The sequence below is a fragment of the Macrobrachium rosenbergii genome, chromosome 56 (genome assembly GCF_040412425.1).
Source record: "Macrobrachium rosenbergii isolate ZJJX-2024 chromosome 56, ASM4041242v1, whole genome shotgun sequence".
NCBI lineage: Eukaryota > Metazoa > Arthropoda > Malacostraca > Decapoda > Palaemonidae > Macrobrachium > Macrobrachium rosenbergii.
Genome location: NC_089796.1, coordinates 16,286,106 through 16,307,114, shown reverse-complemented (window position 1 = coordinate 16,307,114; position 21,009 = coordinate 16,286,106). Strand labels below are relative to the sequence as shown.

Genomic DNA, 21,009 nt, shown 5'->3' with positions numbered 1-21,009 from the left:
AAGGCTTTGTTTATCAGATTTCGACGTCGACTCTTCCACTTTATTTATTGAAAATACACTCACCTTCGCTATCTGCACCGTACCGATACTTCTTCTGTTTTCAAGATTTGTCTAAAATTATGGCGTCTGAAGCATAATAATGATTCTGTCAGTCTGCCTGTCTGAGGGACAGCAATGCCTCATTAGCTCTAGTTTCGTGTGTGTGTGTGTGTGTGTGTGTGTGTGTGTGTGTGTGTGTGTGAAGCATTCCTTGAAAGCATACGCAGTTTAAGGAACACCACCTCGTTTTCTTTCTGAATGGAAAAATCAAAATGCATCCCCGTTCTCTCTCTCTCTCTCTCTCTCTCTCTCTCTCTTCTATATATATATATATATATATATATATATATATATATATATAACACACACACACACACACACACACACATATATATATATATATATATATATATATATATATATATATATATATATATAGCATTCATAAAGAACACGCAGTTTAAGGAACACCAAAGCCCTCTCTCTTTTTCTCAAAAGTAAAACAACTCAAAATATATCAACCCTTTCCTCTCTCAAGAGAAACAATGCCTCCCCCTCTCTCTCTATCTCTCTCAGTAAATCAATCTGAAGCATTCCTTAAAGAACGCGCAGCTTAAGGAACACCAAAGCCCTCTCTCTTTATCTCAAAAGTAAAATAATTCAAAATATTTCACCCCTTTCCACTGTCAAGAGAAACAATTTCCCCTCTCTCTCTTTCTCTTACAGCAGCAACTCTTTCAGTAAACGTCGTCTCTCTTCCTGCCCGAGGCACAGCAGTGCTGTCCCGCATCGCGCCATCAACCCAAAGTTAATAACAACTTCGTCAATTGAAAACTTTGCGGAGACTCGGTCACATAAATTCATCACACTCGGGAGGGTTTATTTTTAACACTCGAAAAAAGTTTTCTTTCCCAAGTGCAGTTAGGACAACGTGCTGTCAAGTACTTGGGTGATTTACTTAATCACCCACGACCCCAAACCCTTCAATAGCAACCCTCCCTTCTCCACCCTACCCCAACACATCCCCCAAACCGTTCCTCCCCCAACCCCCTTTCCCATACGGACAGGCATGAGACTGATATTACGTTTGTTAAGTAAAATGGGTAATATGCACGTCGTTGTGAATGTCTGTTTTATTAGTCAATGATTTCTTTGAAATCACACAAAGCGATTTTCAGTTCCCCAGAGCGATTTTGAGTTTGAAAATAACCAGATAGTGCGATTTTCAGTTCCCCAGAGCGATTTTGAGGTTGCAAATAACCTGGTAATGCGATTTTCAGTTCCACAGAGCGGTTTTGAGTTTGAAATAGCCTGGTAATGCGGTTTTCAGTTCCCCAGAGATATATATATATATATATATATATATATATATATATATATATATATATATATATATATATATATATATATATAATCAGAAAGCTACAAACGTCCTTTAATATATTCACTCTACCTGAAATAATATATTTTCATATATGTTACCGAAGGGGAATTTTTTTGTTGATAATAAGTCCACCGTCCCGTGGGGTCGAACCAGCGACGGACGAGGAATCAGGACTACAGTGACGCACTAACGAAATCGGCCACAAGAGAGGTATAAGTGAACGACATCTCCCATCAACTCACCCGTCGAACTCAGATGTTTTGCGTTTGGAGACGATATCCACCCACCTCTGCCATGTTGACCGTGTAGTGCGTTTGTCGCACGTAGCCATATTATGACTATTTATCACATCACCGTGATTCATATACAATCAGAAAGCTACAAACGTCCTTTAATATCCAATTCACTCTACCTCGGAAATAATATATTTTCATATATGTTACCGAAGGGGAATTTTTTGTTGATAATAAGTCCATCGTCCCGTGGGGTCGAACCAGCGACGGACGAGGAATCAGGACTACAGTGACGCACTAACGAAATCGGCCACAAGAGAGGTATATGAACGACATCTCCCATCAACTCACCCGTCGAACTCAGATGTTTTGGGTTTGAGACGATATCCACCCACCTCTGCCATGTTGACCGTGTAGTGCGTTTGTCGCACGTAGCCATATTATGACTATTTATCACATCACCGTGATTCATATACAATCAGAAAGCTACAAACGTCTTTAATATCAATTCACTCTACCTCGGAAATAATATATTTTTATATATGTTACCGAAGGGAATTTTTGTTGATAATAAGTCCACCGTCCCGTGGGGTCGAACCAGCGACGGACGAGGAATCAGGACTACAGTGACGCACTAACGAAATCGGCCACAAGAGAGGTATAAGTGAACAACATCTCCCATCAACTCACCCGTCGAACTCAGATGTTTTCCTGATTTCGTTAGTGCGTCACTGTAGTCCTGATTCCTCGTCCGTCGCTGGTTTGACCCCACGGGACGGTGGACTTATTATCAACAAAATTCCCCTTCGGTAACATATATGAAAATATATTATTTCCGAGGTAGAGTGAATTGATATTAAAGGACGTTTGTAGCTTTCTGATTGTATATGAATCACGGTGATGTGATAAATAGTCATATATATATATATATATATATATATATATATATATATATATATATATGAAATCGTATATATATATATATATATATATATATATATATATATATATATATATATATATATATATATATATATATATATATATATATATATATATATATATGTTGTGTGTGTATTCATATACAAATAAATATGTATATATATGAATATATAAATAAATATATATATATATATATATATATATATATATATATATATATATATATATATATATATATATATATATATATATATATATATCGACTCTTGGGACTTTACATCCCATCCCAAAGCTAGACCAGATGGCTTCAAGTCTGCATACCACCACAGAAGCCATTGGTGTGAATGGCTATACCAGGGCTGTACGACGGCAAGTTTACACGTACGATTTTATATACGTTATTACTATAAATTTTATACAAAAGTAAATACAGGAATCTTAAATTCTTTTACAACAATCCAAAACTCCCAGAACTGACTGGCAGATTAGAGGTTATCTGACATCATGGTTGCCAGAGTCACTGAACTAGCCTAAGTCACTCACTGACTAAAAAAATAAAAAAAAGAGAAATAAATAGAATCAGAAAAACAAATAAGCAAAGGAAAGGAAAGTTTGCGCTTTGGAGAGCCCTCAAGCAATGGAACTTGAGATATGAAATCCGAAGCTGGCAAAGTATTTAATATAATCTTTTATAACCTTGGGAAAATGCATTACCTTTGCTTGGGTCTGACGAATGAAAGAGTGCTTTAATATTTAAATTTATTCATGAAACTTTTTTTTTGCCAATTCTTTACATTCGCCGCTGTTCTAAGGTAGCGCGATTTTTGCGTTTTCCACGAATTCCTAATTATAGATGGAAAATTACGAAGCTTTAGATGATGCTATGAGAGAGAGAAAGAGAGAGAGAGAGAGAGATAAACATGGAGCTTAGCTACTTAAAATTAATTCAGATATAATGAGAGAGAGAGAGAGAGAGAGAGAGAGAGAGAGAGAGAGAGAGAGAGAGAGAGAGAGATTAGCATGGAACTTAGTTTTTAAATTTAATATAACGTGTGTGTGCGTGAGAGAGAGAGAGAGAGAGAGAGAGAGAGAGAGAGAGAGAGAGAGAGAGAGAGAGATTAACATGGAACTTAGTTATTTAAATTTAATATAACGTGAGAGAGAGAGAGAGAGAGAGAGAGAGAGAGAGAGAGAGAGAGAGAGAGAGAGAGAGAGATCAGCTGAAAACATTTCTCTGGGTTTCGGAGCGACATACTGTAACTGTATGATTCACAAACTGTATAACTAACCAAAACGGCGACACACCAGTCATCTCAACGGAGAGAGAGAGAGAGAGAGAGAGAGAGAGAGAGAGAGAGAGAGAGAGAGAGTCTTATTACAGTTTCCATGCCTTCTGAACCACTGATAACTGATGACAGCACAAACAAGTTTTATGTTTTTCCTACGCGCATGCGCAAGCTGACCCACTAAATCCTGCACCGTTGTTCGCTACAAAACAATCTGACCGGATCGGAGGCCGAGATGCAATTCCGACTAAATAGGGGAATTTTGGTAGACTTTCTCGGCCGGTGGTCTTTTGCCCGGAATTCAATTCCGATTTAATTTACCTGAATTGATTAGAGCCAGTTTTTACCACTTGTCAAGAAAAGCCATTTTGGGATCTCTTGCCTTGAATTTAAGGGGTGGACTCTGTTACCGACTCCGAAGGAAAGGAGACGAGATGACTTCGTCTTTAAATGGAAGTTCAAGGAATGTGTCCTTCGTAATATAAGGGAACTTAATCCGCTCTATATTAACCAAAGAAAGTAGTTTGACTCATTTTTTTTATACTACGATGCTGATTACTATAATCGGTACGAATTATGATATGTAAATAAAAGATAATGGAAATGGAGGCAAAGTTTGATCTGGCTCGTGAAAGTGTTTGCGAATTTTATCTATTCACAACGTGGTGAATTATTAAGCTTTGGATCAGATATTTTGAGGTAATAGTTTCATAGTTTCAGTAATCTCTCTTAGAATTGTTTTTACGATTAAAATACCCAGTTCAATATATATATATAAAATATATATATATATATATATATATATATATATATATATATATATATATATATATATATATATATATATTTATACATTTATACATAAATACACACAAGGCTAATCCAAACTGGTATTTATATATGCCTGCCGGTAGCACAAAGTGGGATGAGTACAGATAATGTTCTTGCAATAAACTGCAATAAACCTTGAAGGTCCAATGTTAATGGCATCTCTCTCAATTAGTGGAAAGTGGAGTCATGTATCACCAGTACTGGTGAAAAAAATGATACCATTTACTAAAGGATCTTTCACTGGTTTGTCGGGTCATAATTAGAATAAATTATAAACACTTACTCTTACCAGTTTCCACAAGCCAGGCAGAAACGACGATAACTCACAATGCAATGCACTGCGCCCGATTTCTTCCTTAATTTCTTTCTGCACGAGAGCCGATCTCAATTCTTTATCCGTACTGAAAGCGGAGGCCGATAAAAAAAGAGAACTCAATTTTTGACATCGCGATAAAGCTTCCACAGCAATAAAATACATGTTCTCCCATCGGCCTTTCTAGTTGTATTTTGTCAGCCTTTGTCACTCTACAGCCTTTTAGGACCCATTGTGCCCCACTGCCGCTAGCAACTGACTGCTATGATTTGTCCCAAGTTTATGTGACGCTAGCCAGTTTCTGTGACGCTTCGTATTTTAAAAGGAGGTGCAATAAACTCTACGCTAATACTCTCCTCTTTTATCCTGCTCTGCGACCCGGATGACGACGTCACAGCAAGCATATCGATTATGAAAAAGAGAAATTCTATTGTATTACGGGTCTTGTGTTTTCCCAGGCACTAGTTACTAGTCAAGCTAAAAAATTGGTTTTGTGCTTTTTCTTTTTATAAATTTTCATTGCTTTTACTACCAGCACGTGGAAAGTGAACAACTAAATCCTACATCGTTGTTCGCTACAAAACGATTTGATCGAATCCGAGCCCAAATGCAATTTCCTGCCCTAAATTCCGACTAAATGGGAATTTTGGTAGATTTTCTCAGCCGGTGGTCTTTTGCCCGGAATTCAATTCCGATCTGATTTCACCTGGTGATTAATTGTCGGGTGCCACCGCTTATCAAGTCAAGCGGCTTGAGGATCACATACTTAAATTTAAATTTAGGTGACCGGAAATGAAGGAGAGATGACGACTTCGTCGTTCATTGTACAGATCTAAAGAATCTTATTTTCCATTATACAGACCTAAAGAATCTTATTTTTCATTATACAGATCTAAAGAATCTTATTTTTCATTATACAGATCTAAAGAATCTTATTTTTCATTATACAGATCTAAAGAATCTTATTTTTCATTATAAAGATCTCTAAAGAAACTTATTTTTCATTATAGGACAATAAAAACTTGACACCGTCTCTAACAAAGAACACACAAATGAGTTTCAGACATTTTTCAGATTTAACGAGGCTGAAATTTTAACACTGTCGTAATGGAAGAAAGTAAAAAAGGTATGAAAACAGGGGCCCCGATTCCTATTATTTCATTTAATATTCACGCCATGTTTCATTAATCACGGACGAGTTGAGTGGATGGGGAAAAATGACACTGTTTTGCCACAGCTTGATGAAATATGGTAGCGAAGACTTTCAAATGAGCCTGTGTAAGTCAAGACACCCCTTCCTAACTTTTTCACCAGCAGTGTATTTCGTAAACAATCATTTTAAACATGCAGAATTATACAGGATGTGCTTAATACTACAAAAGCGAACATTTATATATATATATATATATATATATATATATATATATATATATATATATATATATATATATAAATAAGCAGTTTACTCAAATTTCCCACTTTCGTTTCTTATGTATACATACATACATACATACATACATACATACATACATATATAAATATATATTTCATACACGTGTCAGTATATCCTCATGTATGAAGCAAGATACAACGGACGAACGCCCAAGACTAATGAAAATTCACTCCAGCTTCCTCGATATCTCAAAGAATCACAAACTGCAAATAGAACAAAACTCTCTGATGTATTTCCGTACCAAACTCATCCATTATTCCGCTTACTGCAAACCAACAGGTGGATTTTATTGTTTCCTCGAGAGCGTCACTGAGATTCATGTCAACTTTGAAGTTGTTTTTTGTGCAGCGTTTTCACTTTTACGTGGTTTTTGTCATTTAAATACAATGCTGATGGCAATGAAAGATTTTAGTGAATTTTTTGTACCATACGCTATTTAAAATGATTTAAAACAAAAATTTTTTTTTTATTAAATTTTAATGTAAAAACCTAACGAAATAAGCGCCGTAGATTCACAATATAGAACCTTGACGGAGTGAAATGGCTTAGGACGTTTACTGAATCACCCAGTGTACTTATGTTTACCTAAAGAATAAATCACATACCTTGTGGTTAGTTAACAGTGATGGGTCACTGCCAAGATTCAGTGGGAATGGGGCTAGCAGCCTCTTGGTACTAGCATAAGTATTTTTGAAAACCCGGTCTCGTCTCATTAAAGACGTCACGTGATCAATAACAATCTCAAGACTCAGCTATATAAGATTATAGGATTTTCGACAACAAAAAACAAGTAAAAAATGCGCCGAAGTTTCTTCGGCGCAATCGAATTTTCTGTACAACGCATAATGCTGTATAAAACTATCCTATGACCTGTCAGCGGCTCAGTTGCTCCCAAAATGCGGTCAAGTTAAGGTGTGTCGCAAGCCTAAGAAAAGCACTGCCGGATGCTCGATCCAAGGCTAAACCTAACCTTAAATAAAATAAAAACTACTGAGGCTAGCGGCTTCAAATTTAGTATGTCCGATGACTGGAGGGTGGATGATCAACATACCAATTTGCGCACCTCTAGCCTCAGTAGTTTTCAAAATCAGAGGGCGGACAGAAAAAGTGCGGACAGACAGACAAAGCCGTCACGACAGTTTTCCTTTTACAGGAACTAAAAAAAACAGCATCCTTCACATACCCCCATCCCCATCCAACAATGATTTGTGCAAAGTCGATTTGTTACTTTTTTTTTACTTCTATTTTCTTCAAGCGTAATACGTCAAAAAAGTTACGCATGAGACCTTTATGGGCCATTCTATGTTCTGGATACCTCAGTACGCTTGCCAGACTAATATATATATATATATATATATATATATATATATATATATATATATATATATATATATATATATTATATATACATTATATACATTATATATATATATATATATATATATATATATATATATATATATATATATATATATATATATATATATGTATATATATGTAAATATATTTATATATACATATGCAAACACATACATACACACACATATATATAATAAATATAATATATACAGTGACTTGGAAAAGAACGCCTTAAAATAGTTTTCAGCGCAGAACCATACCAGGATTCAACGAAACATCCATAAACCTTGCCACGTCCTTTGGATTTGGCCATGTAACAAATAATCGAACACTGGCATTGGCACTTCCATAATGCAAAACTCTCTTCCTTCCTCCGTACTTCCTGAATAAATTTAACGTACATATTTCAGGAGGCAAACCTATCACCATTTCGGGGGTGGAATCCATTAGTAGTAGTAGTAGTAGTAATAGTAGTAGTGGAGCGGATCTGCCTTTGAAACGGCTCCCATGTTCGTTCTTTTCCTCTTTTGCCTGTGTTTAAGTTTATTGTCTCTGTAATACCATATTTTTTTTTATAAATTCCCTCCTATTTTCAATTTCTCCTTTCCATAGATCTACAACCAGAAGGATGTTAGCTATCAATTCCTCTTTATTTTCTTGATATGGTTCCTTCACGAATCTACATCTATTTCTAGTGTCATTACTTGCTGGGCGGTAAAGTTAGAAACATTCAAAGTTTTCAGTCACTTCTTCACAGCACAAACATTTTGTATCTTCCCCTTTTAACCTATTCCTCTCATTTAATTCTAGTGTGCCTAATCTAACCATACTAATCAGCATTTGCAGAGTTTTCCTTTGTAGCCATAAGAGAAGGGATAAGCCGTTACACCGGCTCTTGCAGAAAAGCCTTTACAACGGCTCTTTCAAAACAACTATTTGTTTAGGGCATCTATGAGCGTTTCTGTATCTACACCATAAAATGATCGGGTTTGAATTCATTCCCGTCATCATGACGGTTTTGAACACAGGATGGATAGCTCAAGTTTAGTTTAGATCAGACTTTCTAAAATGCTACACTACCGTCCAATTCAATGGATGAATAAAAAAGATAAATATATGAAAAATACAGCTTGCTCTATCTACAAAAAATTACAAAGACCAGATGAAGTAAAATCATAATAGATTTTGCTTCATTTTAAAACTCATCAGCTCAGTTGCAAGCAAAATTCTAGATCAGTGTAAGGAAATAGTGTCAAGGAAAGACTAAAATCAGGATTTCTTCAGTGTCTTTGGCGCTGTCTATCGCTGAAAGGTAATTTATAAACTGTGCAATATTTCGCATATATATGAGAAGGAAAGGAGGAAAGATATAGTTTTAGGCCAAGGCCAAACACTGAGACGTACAAGGTTCTGTCAGCGCTGGAGAGGAACTGAGGAGTGTAGGTTTTGAAAGGTGTAACAGGGAGGAAAACCTCGCAGTTGCACTAAGAAATAATTGTTAGGAGAAGGTGGATAGCAAGACGAAAGAAAGATAATATGAATGGAGGTACAGTAAAAAGGAATGAAAGGGGTTGCAGCTTGAGGTCGAAGGGACACTGCAAAGAACCTTTAGTAATGCCTACAGTGCTCCCTGTGAGGTGCACTGACGGCACTATCTCCCACCAGGCATTTTACATATAACTGATGAAGTAACTGGCCCCTGAAATTACTTAAAATCTTTACTGTCCTTTATCATTTCTCTGTCGATAATAATAATAATAATAATAATAATAATAATAATAATAATAATAATAATAATAATATTAAAAGACCTTGTTTAACATATTAGTGATTACATCAATTATTACTATCAATTCGATAAATTCAGGGACATTATATATTATTTTGAGAAGGTTGATGAATGAGCACTTTCAATTCCGAAACCTTCTCCAACATTTCATTCCTGTTAGTCATCGAAATAAAAAATCAGAGCCTTCATTTTCTTCGCTTCGAAAAGAGATGATTTTAAGGTATTACAAAGACGACGTGATTTAATAAGATTTTGACTCTCCGAGAGGTTACGCCAGTCTCAATTATTCATTTCCGAGCAGTAGACGAAGTGAACTGATAATCTAATTTAATCTAATCCTGTCTCATAATTTTACTTCATTTCAGTACGGCCATTTCTCACTCTCTCTCTCTCTCTCTCTCTCTCCCCCCTGAACGTCTGAACTAAAACACATTTATGTTATACCTTAATTACGAACGCTTTAATATTATTATTATTATTATTATTATTATTATTATTAAAACTATCACTATTATTATCATAATGATTATTATTACTTGAAAGCTATGAATAGGCCACTAAACATTACTGGAAAAACAGAAGTTCGGAAACTCAGTCACAACCGAGGAGGGTAGCAATCCGAGGAAAAACAACTTGGAAAATAAATAAACAGGAAACACACACACACACACACAAAAACACACACACACACACACACACACATATATATATATATATATATATATATATATATATATATATATATATATATATATAAACTATTTCCTTAACAAGGGATGAATATCAAGGAAGCAGACTAGAATAAATGATACAATTCAGGCCCAAAGGGACCTATAAGAGTCTTTCAGCGCTGAAACAGAAATTGACAGCAAAAAGGTTTGAAATGCAGGAGGAAAACCTCGCAGTTGTGACCATGAATGAGTTGCTAGGAGAAGGTGGAAAGTAAGACGGAAGAGAGTATGAACGGAGGTACAGTAAAGGGAACGAAAGGGGTTGCAGTTAGAGGCCGAAGGGACGCTGCAAAGAACCTTTAAGTGATGCCTACAGTGTACCGCATGAGGTGCACTGACGGCACTAACCCCTCCCTGGGGCTCACGGAAGCTGGATAACGGTCATTGTAATATTCATGCTATAATCTCTGAAAACTCCCATAACATTAGCCACTTCAAACACATACACGTCTCATCAGCAGAACATTGAACACCCTTCACGGACTCAGAAATTCACCTTTTATCATGCAATGAACTCTCTCTCTTCCTTGATAATGAGGTCCCTTCCTTCCAACGTCTCATTCAGTCTATTCAGTACTAAATGTCTTCCTCTCCTCCTTCCTCTGGATTGTATGCTGTTTCTATCAACCTACCGTCTTTTCATTCTCTCCACATGACCAAACCATTTCAAATCTCTTTACTCCACTCTTTCACCTATGCTGACCTTCCTACCACTTCTACACTTCTTTACATTTCTCAAGATTTCATTTCCTCTTCTGCTACATATAAAAAGAGTGATTGATCTCTACATCTTCAATATGTGTTTTCAGCATTGACAATTCACTTCAATAAAGGAGGCTGATTCAACAATTCCTTCTTACTTTCAACCTTGGCTTCCAATGTAAAGTTACTTCGCTCTTTTACCCACATCCTGTTACCTTTCTTGATTCACCTATCCTGTGATTCACTTCTCTCATTCTACCATCATCAAATATATTTACTTCCCATAATTCTACAAATCAAGTGCCTTCATTCTTCCATCATCCACATCAACATTCATTGCTCCATCTTTTTGGTTTTCAAAACTTATTCTTACTCACATTTACTCTTGAATTTCTCATCTTACAAATAATGTCAAAATTCTACTTTATTCTTTCTACAAAACAGCCATTCTACAATCCAGTCAGAAGGCATTTTCTTATCGGACTATTTCACATATACATTTACTGTCCTTTCTTTAACGTCTAACTACATATTATCCATAAGGATATGAAACAGTCAACACTTCCTTAGATCAGCACCATTATTTACACCCAACCAGTCACTCTCCTACTTACCAATTTAATACATGCTCTACCCTCATCATAAAACATCTTATCTTCTACTTCTCTACTGATTCTATCAAGGCTGGTTGCACGTTCATGCGCACTGCATAAAACTTTTTCCTTTTACTTTCAAATTCGCTGTATAGCCGTTTCATAACAAACATTTGATCCACACACCCTCTTCCTTGTCTTAAACAACACCGTTCTTCCCCTATCCCTTTTCGGACATCTGTCTTACTTTCTCAATGAAATCTTTCGAGACCACTACTATATTCATTGAAAGTATAGGACATACATGAAGATACACAACATGCAAATACACAACACTTATACATTCCACCACCGCCATTATATTTTCCCTTTGCATCTATTTTCGCGTTCCTTCCCTCACCAACCATTCGGTCAATAACCACCACCGGATCCATTAGTCATTACACCATTACTCTTTGACGATTCCCGGAGTCTGGAAGGTTCACTATGTATCGGGTTGTTTATGTCAAAGAATGTACATGCATAATGTCCGAATGTTTCTTGAATGTTTGTTTCTCTCTCTCTCTCTCTCTCTCTCTCTTTGCTACAGAGACATTCTCTGGGAAGGGGAAGCTCAATTTATACTAATTTCATTTCGTCCCTGATGATTGTCATTTGATTTCAATGTTACACATACTAAGCTTTTATCGCAGCTGCTGTTTCTAAGAGAGAGAGAGAGAGAGAGAGAGAGAGAGAGAGAGAGAAGAGATATCTTTATGCATGACTCAATTTGTTCAGGTAATGTAACCCGCGTGTATGTTTAATCATATCACTTTATGTTGTGATATTTGCATCATTATGTATTCCATCTGTTCCATGAATGTTCAGGCGTTTGAGGAGAGAGAGAGAGAGAGAGAGAGAGAGAGAGAGAGAGAGAGAATAATTAAATAGAAGTGACCAATGATTATTTTATCGCCAAAATCCCCAAACCACTCCTTTTTCCTGACAGTAGACAGATTGCATCACTTCAGTTTACATCATAAACCCCCCCCCCCAAAAAAAAAAATTGAGACTAACTTGCGTACTTGCTAGTTATCGTCTGAAGTAAAAAAAATTCTTCACTTGAATTATAAAAAACAAAAAAATAGTAAATCAAGCGATCAAAGCACGGAAGCAATGACCCCCTTCCCCCGCCCCCGAACCTCACTCCCAGCTTCTTCCCACACACACAAACAAATGCAACAACACTTGCGCACTATCCTCTAATGGAAATAAGATTGCTGAAAACAGCACCGAGTCTGACTATGTTTCATTTGGCTTCGGGCCAACTTAGACTGGCCCTGATCCTCTCTCTCTCTCTCTCTCTCTCTCTCTCTCTCTCTCTCTCTCTCTCTCTCTCTCTCTCCCCCTTCATTCCCGGGAAGAAAAAATGAAGAAAGGAGGTCCGCTGGTCTTCCATCAAGTGAAGGCAATATGTTAAAATCCGGGGAAAAACGAACTGAAAATAACAATAAAGAAAGCTGTGAGCGGCCGGCTGTTACGGCATTCTTTTCTATATTTTCTGACAGAGGTCAGTAGTACAGACGGATTAATGCTCGTGACGTCTGTGAGGAAAATAAATTATCTTCGACAAAATAAGCAATGTGGTATTTCTTCCCTTCCTCGAACCATTCTTGACTTATAGCAGAGAACCGAGGAGAGAGTAAAATAACTAACTTGGAAAGTCGAGAACCAAGTAAAATGACGACCTGTTACTCGAAGAAGAAATTAGGTGTAAAGTTAGTCTCAAGGGAATTATAAACTGAAACAAGGAGAAATGAAAGGACGCCAAAAATTCTCCTTGTTTGTTTCCTAGTGTCTCAACCATTCAGTGTTCAGTGGTTCTTCTAGGCCTCTTTCTTAACACCCAGTCCTTAGTTACTGAAGGAAACTGAGAAGGAAGTTTTCAAGTATCAACTAAAATAATTATGGGAATACGCCATACTGATTATACTAAGGCAACGAGCAACATTTTTGTGTATAAGTTAAGTATATCTTAGTTTAACCAGACCACTGAGCTGATTAACAGCTCTCCTAGGATGACCTTGAAGGATTAGATTTATTTTACGTGGCTAAGAACCAACTGGTTACCTAGCAACAGGACCTACAGCTTATTGTGGAATCGAACCACATTATGACGAAATGAATTTCTATCACCAGAAATAAATTCCTCTAATTCTTCATTGGCGGTCGGAGAGTCGAACGCTGGGCCAACAGCGTGTTGTAAAACTCTACCCACCCTTCCAATGAAGAACTAAGTATCCAATGGACAACCAATAGCCACCTCTACTAGACATGTAGTCTATAAATATTTTTAACTTTGGGGAAAACATTCCATCGCTGTGAGCACTTATAATTTTTCTTATTCCCAAATGTTATACTTGCATGTAGTAGTTAATAATGTTATTGGGATAGTTATCCCAGCTAACCTTATTATTGTGTTTGCAACAAATGAAAACTAATACACACACACAAACACATAAACACCACTCACATAAATATATATATATATATATATATATATATATATATATATATATATATATATATATATATATATATATATATATATATATATATATATATATATAATATGTGTGTGTAAGTAACCTATAGTTACGCACACATACATACACACACACTCAATGTAATCCTCAATCTCTTTCCCCTTTATTTAGGACAAATTCCCTTTCCCCTCATGAATTTTTCATTGTTGCTCTAATTTCTCTCGGGCTCCCTCATGCAACGTGCCAGCCGAAAGCTCTACCCACCCCTCCAATGAAAAACTGAAATTCCTAGTGCTAGGTACGGACAATTTGAGCCCGTAACTAGCCCAGGCGTGACCGAAATAAGTTCGCATCTGTTCTTTGGCAGGCCCATGGCCCACATCAGGCCTCTTATTCCCTATATAACATCGTCCCATACTTTGGGTCCACCACAAGGAAGCGCTGGCGTATTATGATTGCCTTAACCTTAACCTACTACGCCTCACTGAAGTTAACAAACGCTGTGTTTGGTCAGTGAAAGTCGAGCGACGTTCCTGGTCAGTATGGGGATGGGGATGCGTGACCACCGGTGAAAATCGACGACGCTGGAACAGCAGCGTCTTGGTTGGAGGTCCGAGCGCAAGGGTGAGCAACAGTTCTTTATTCTCTTGAACATTTTTAGGCAAGGGCCCAAGCAGGCATACTCTATACCAAAAACCTTGGGGCAAGCAACTGCATCCCAAAAGACTAATGAGCATAAACCTGAAACAGACTTCACGGTACAATGACTGATGCTTTAGCTCAAACTACCATTACACCAAAAAAGCTCACCGGCGCTGGGATGCAATAATGTTGAGTAGCCGGCAGTGTAATTACTAATGTGAAATAAATATATATATATATATATATATATATATATATATATATATATATATATATATATATATATATATATATATATATGTGTGTGTGTGTGTGTGTGTGTTTTAAATGTGAGCACCACCAACAAAAACCCTCAACTGCACCAAAAACCCAATTAATTAAGAACCCATGTTAAATGCAGCTCATAAGAGCAAAAGTCATGGTAATAATTACACTGCATATAATTATATTTCTAATGTACTGATGTTAAAGCGCAGGGTCATCAAATCACTCCAATTAACTCTAATGTTAATAACTCTATTGAATATGCAGTCTCACAATGAGTTTAACATCATTCATGGTCTACAAAAATGTTAAAATGCAACAGTACATTTAATTAATTAGCGTAAGTGGATTCAATGAGTCCTTTACAAATTCAATGTGGCCGTTAAACAGTCATTCCTTTGATGAATTTGCTCCCCGACACGCCGTTTCTCATAAATAATTCTGTTCCAATTATCTCTAACAGAATTCAAAATGTGTTATTCCGATTAAATATTAATTTGGTATTGATATTTCAGGGAGTCAATACACATATGCAATTTTTTATTTTTCCTTTCTAGGTGTAGCAGCTTGGTAAAATTTTCGGCAAGGAAAGTTTATTTTCATTTGTAAAGCAGCCTTTACTCTACACAACCAAATTTATGAATTACTGGAGAAACAGTGTCTTGTGGGACAAGTCAAACTCGCTTTCCAATTAAGAAATCTTGGCACTTAACAGTATAATGTGGTAAGTCGGTCCTCATTCGATGTTAGACGAGACTTGGCAAGTCTGTGACGTACGTGACGGAAGATTAGAGTGAGGTATCAAGACTAAATTGCCGGACACATCACCTTTGCACACTTCATCATTTTTTCATCCAATAACGACTTGTGCATACATACGTTCCTTAATTTACTTTTATTGATTATTTCCATATAAGTTTCAACTTCATATTCTTGGCTTCACTTTCTTCTTGTATTGCTTTCAAGCATTCTCGGAGTCATTTGACCTTGTTTCACGCCGATGTGACATACTGTGAATAAGCATGATGATTTCAATATGACTGTCTTGAATAGTCCCGTAACTGACAAAACGATCTCGGTAATTATGTGTTCTACTTCACTTTATCTCTTTTCTTCAAATGCTGATGTTTCCTTTTTACTTACCTGTGCTCATCTAATACTAGGCTTGATACTGAAGGTAGTAAAGAGGAATCTGGAAATCACAATTATACATTAATATGCTGATAACTACAGATGTGCAGGGGCATTTTCCAAATTTGTATTGTACCTCTGGTAATGGTATAAATAAAATCTGTGGACATTATAAGCAGACAGTAACGCCTTAAAACATGCTAACGATAACCATCTTCCTTGGGAATTGGGAATGTCAACCACTGAAGCAGTCGACACTTAATCCATTCAGCTACAGAGGATAAAAAAAAAGAAGAGGAACAAGATATGTAACTGTACATGCATGGTATCACAACGGACACCACTGCACCTCTAAACCTATGTAACTAATGGATTAAGCGTCGACCTGCCCTAACCTTCTATGGATGAATGGACTAAACGCCGACCCATTACTAGTTACGGTTGCAGTGGTGCCCCATGTAATACCACGAATTTCCAATCGCATATCTGGCTCCTCTCCTTTTATTCCCTCTGTAAATAAATGGACTAAGCGTCCATCTACTGCTTCCGTGGTCGAAGGTTCAAATCCTAAGGAAGGAAGTCATCGTCAGCATTCTGTCGACTTAGGATAAAGGATTAAAATGTATCCGGATGGTGATATACAGCACACAGTCGTCCAAATGCCCACCAAGAAAGACATCCAGCTGATATCCGACCTTTCTCCTTCCACATCTCAAAAGATGAGCTTTGTAGAAAGAGATCTGATGAAAGACTTTATAGTTACCCAGCGAATGGAAGGGTGCTGTGAGTCTGGTGTGTTGAATGGGAATCTATTCTATGCAAAAGCACTTATTATTTCAGGATCAATCTCTGATCAATATTTTCACTCACATAAAAAGGGACATAAATACCAAAATTTCATTCAGAATCCTGTTACAACGAAAGATATGGCGGTGTTTGAAAAATGTTCTACCTGAAGTGTATGCAGCAATAACGCCTTTAAGTGCCATACTTTGGCCTGCCTTTACGGGGCAATAATGATATCCAGTCTCAGATAAGTAAACCATTTGCCATTCCGGTCAATGAATAATGAACCTGGCAACAATCTAATGGTCGCATGGAAAGCTTATTCAAGTATCTCCCAGGAACACCATAAAAAAAGTCCCCCTAGAAGCCCTCAGAGTAGCAGACTGGTTACTCTCAAATGTGCACATCCTAAATGAAGAGTTTATGGCTCTGGAGGGGATGGGGACCACCTAAGGAGCACTATTTATGTGGCTGAATAATTCAGTGGGTGATATGGTAATCATGGGATTACACGCACTCGCAACGTAGACGGTAAAAAATTAATTCATTACGAAATATAAGAATATATAATGCTCTAGACAAAGGTATCTCCAACATTGAGAGCAAGATCTGATGCTGAATCTTTAAAGCATATGTATACACACATAAATACATAGTACTGGCATCATTTAACAATTCCTTTTATCAGAAGGTACTAGCACTATTGCCGAAGTTTCCATAAGGTCCCTATGATGGATACACGAATAGTTTCAACTCTTCCCACTGCAACTTACAAAAAAATCCCTTACAAAAAAAATAGGAATTTTTTTCCCATAGCTGCTACACCATGAATTTTAATCTTTTTCCATCCTCGTGGAAAGGCGCATCAAGTCACTCTCATTCCTTTTCCATTAACTATACCTTTTCATCAGCAAGCTTCTATTTGAATTCAAAGCATTTAGTATAAAAGGTGCGTCCCAAGGTGGAAGGAAAGCGGTATATCTTTACACTGAAATATAAGCGCATTAAATACACGCTGACAGGCATACAAATAAAATTCACACACACATGTATATATATATATATATAATATATAGACATACATACATATATATATGGATATATACCATATATATATATATATATATATATATATATATATATATATATATATATATATATATATATATATATATATATATATTACATACTGTGCGTATATGTAATTCAAGATATCCAGCTAAGCTGAGCCACCTGTTAAGGTTAATGGGTCAATGTTGATGATAAATATGTGTGTATATATATATATATATATATATATATATATATATATATATATATATATATATATATATAACCAATGATTCCATATATCTGCCTCTCTTGTGAAAAGATTTCTATTCTTATTCTTTATTATCATCTCCCCAAGACTCTTGCCTTTCTTTGTTAATTCACTGATGGACTTATACATTATTATTATTATTATTATTATTATATTATATATATATATATATATATATATATATATATATATATATACATACATACATATATAAAATAAAAAACTCAGGTTTTCCCACATAAATATAACACCAAATTCAAGTTGGTCCCATTTCACCGATATAATTCCACTGATCTTGCTTACGCGTATTCCGGAAATTTTGCGCAGCGCCGAAAAGGACAGGAGGGGAAAAGGTCAAATTAGGCAGCGATTTTACGGGAGCTAAGAAATAAGCAACGCCGGTCCATTGAAGCAACGGGCGAGAATATAATTAGTTCTCCAGACTCTTGTCGGCTGAGCACCTGTGCTAATTAAATGAGCACACACCTTTTGAGTCGCCGCTTCCCCCTCCCACCCAACTCCCCTTCCTCAACATATCTAATGAATTTACATTTTATGATCAGAAGCATCGGGCCTTTATAATTTACACAAAATAAAGAGAGAGAGAAAAAAAATCCAATAGGGTTTTTTTTTTCATTAGCGTTTTTCAGATGTCTCACAACAGGAAAAAGGGGAAAATATATATATAAAAAAGAAAGGGACAGAAAGGAGAGAAAAAGAGGAAAGGAGGGCAGGTATTCACTTTCAAAGGAGGGACAGGGCCGCAGTCGTCATCAAATGTAATGGATGTACGATTGTGATGATGACGGGTAAGTAGAGAAAGGGAACAGAATTTTAAACAGAATGTCGGAAGAGGCGTATAAATGCGGAGGGAGAGGAGCAAAAGCAGAAGCGGGAAGAGAAGGAAGAAGAGAAAACAAGGGGAGAAAGAAGAGAGGAAATAGAGACGAGGGAGAGAAGAGAAAGCAAGGGGGGAAGAAGAGGGGGAAAAGATAAAACAAGGGGAGAAAGAAGAAAGGAAATAGAGACGAGGGAGAGGAGAGAAAGCAAGAGGAGAAGAGGGGGAAAAGAGAAAACAGGGGGAGAAAGAAGAGAGGAAATAGAGACGAGGGAGAGGAGAGAAAGCAAGGGGGGAAGAAGAGGGGGAAAAGAGAAAACAAGGGAGAACGAAGAGAGGAAACAGACGAGGGAGAGGAGAAAAAGCAAGGGGGGAGAAGGGGGAGAACAGAGAAAACAAGGGGAGAAAGAAGAGAGGAAACAGAGACGAGGGAGAGGAGAGAAAGCAAGGGGAAAGAAGAGGAGAAAAAAGGGGGAGAAAGAAGAGGAAACAAAGAAGAGGAAGAGGATACCAAGTAGGATGCGGGAAGAGAGGGAGAGGAAATATGGAGAAGAAGGAAGGGGTACATTAATGAATAGTAGAAAGAAAAGCGAGGGGAAACAGCCGATGGTGGAGGAATAGGGTGGAGAAGAAGAGGAAGAGGGGAAAAAGGAGAAGGGGAGGGAGAGAAGAGAAAGAAAGAAGAAACTGAATAAAGAGAGAGAGAGAGAGAGAGAGAGAGAGAGAGAGAGAGAGAGAGAGAGAGAAAAACATTTGATCGTGGAAAAGCGAATTAGTATCAAGACCTTGAGAGGAGTAACCATTCTGAAATGAGAGAAATGTAATCGCGACTCACTATAGAGTAAGGAAACGGGATAAATGAAAACATTTTCTTTCCGTCCGTCTGAAAAGAGGAGCATTTTATTTTCCCCTTTGAATGTATTTTGTCGGTGTTTCTTTTCAATGGGCGGACATGGGCGCTGGTGACAGCCAAAGAGTCGAGCGCATCTTTTGCGGCCCTACAGCCCTGAGAAGTGTAGATATCCGCCAGACGCACACGCGCACGCGTACACGGACGCGCACACACACACACACACACACACATTCAGTCGCACACTCACAAAAAAGACGTGAAAGAAAGATGGAGAGAGGCCGACTAACTTTAATTCTTCCTGAAAAACGTTATCTGCCTACTTCACCACATTCACAGAAATGAAGTAACCCATTTTTAAGCATATCACTGATTAACTTCGTTCAAAGACAAGATGCGCTTATTTATCTCTTCTTTTTCTCTCTCTCGTCACTTTCATTTGCCGACATCAATGGGTAAAATAAAATGCTGCTATATAATCTGCACAGAGGGACATCAGAGAATGATAAAAAAAAACCATCTTTACGTATTGGAAAAAATTTTCTAAACTAATATAAGAAGGCTTCTGAAAACCCGTCTACCGTGATTAGTTGCTGTACTGATATCGAAAGAGTGTACATAAGATGTGTGTGGGCGAAATGTCTGCAAAAGTAATCATATAAATCTTTGGAAGCTGCTGTAATTGTTGGTATGCACGAAAAAACTGTTGAGCAGACCTTACCTTTATGGAAGTGAAGTGAAGTTAATGCAAATGAGAACAGAAAGGGTAGTCGATGCAGGGATGTTAAGTAAAAGCGACTAAAGAGTTGAAAAATGTAAAGCTAAGATGATACAGCACAAATGGATGGATCAGTGTTTTTTATGTTGTTTGTTCACGTAGAGAGAACGGAGAACGATAGGCTGGAAAGAGAGAACAATTCAAAAGTTTGAAATAGAATAGCTTAGTATTCAGGAAGCTCAACAGAGTACTCAAGATAGTAGAGGTGGTAAACAAAGT

The 21,009-nt window shown here is 37.0% G+C and overlaps 1 long non-coding RNA gene across 1 annotated transcript in view; it reads right to left on the bottom strand.

The window, feature by feature from the left end:
• Positions 1-21,009, bottom strand: part of LOC136836725 (uncharacterized) — a 275,318-nt gene that overhangs the window by 197,278 nt on the left and 57,031 nt on the right. The gene's annotated exons all lie outside the window — the stretch shown is intronic.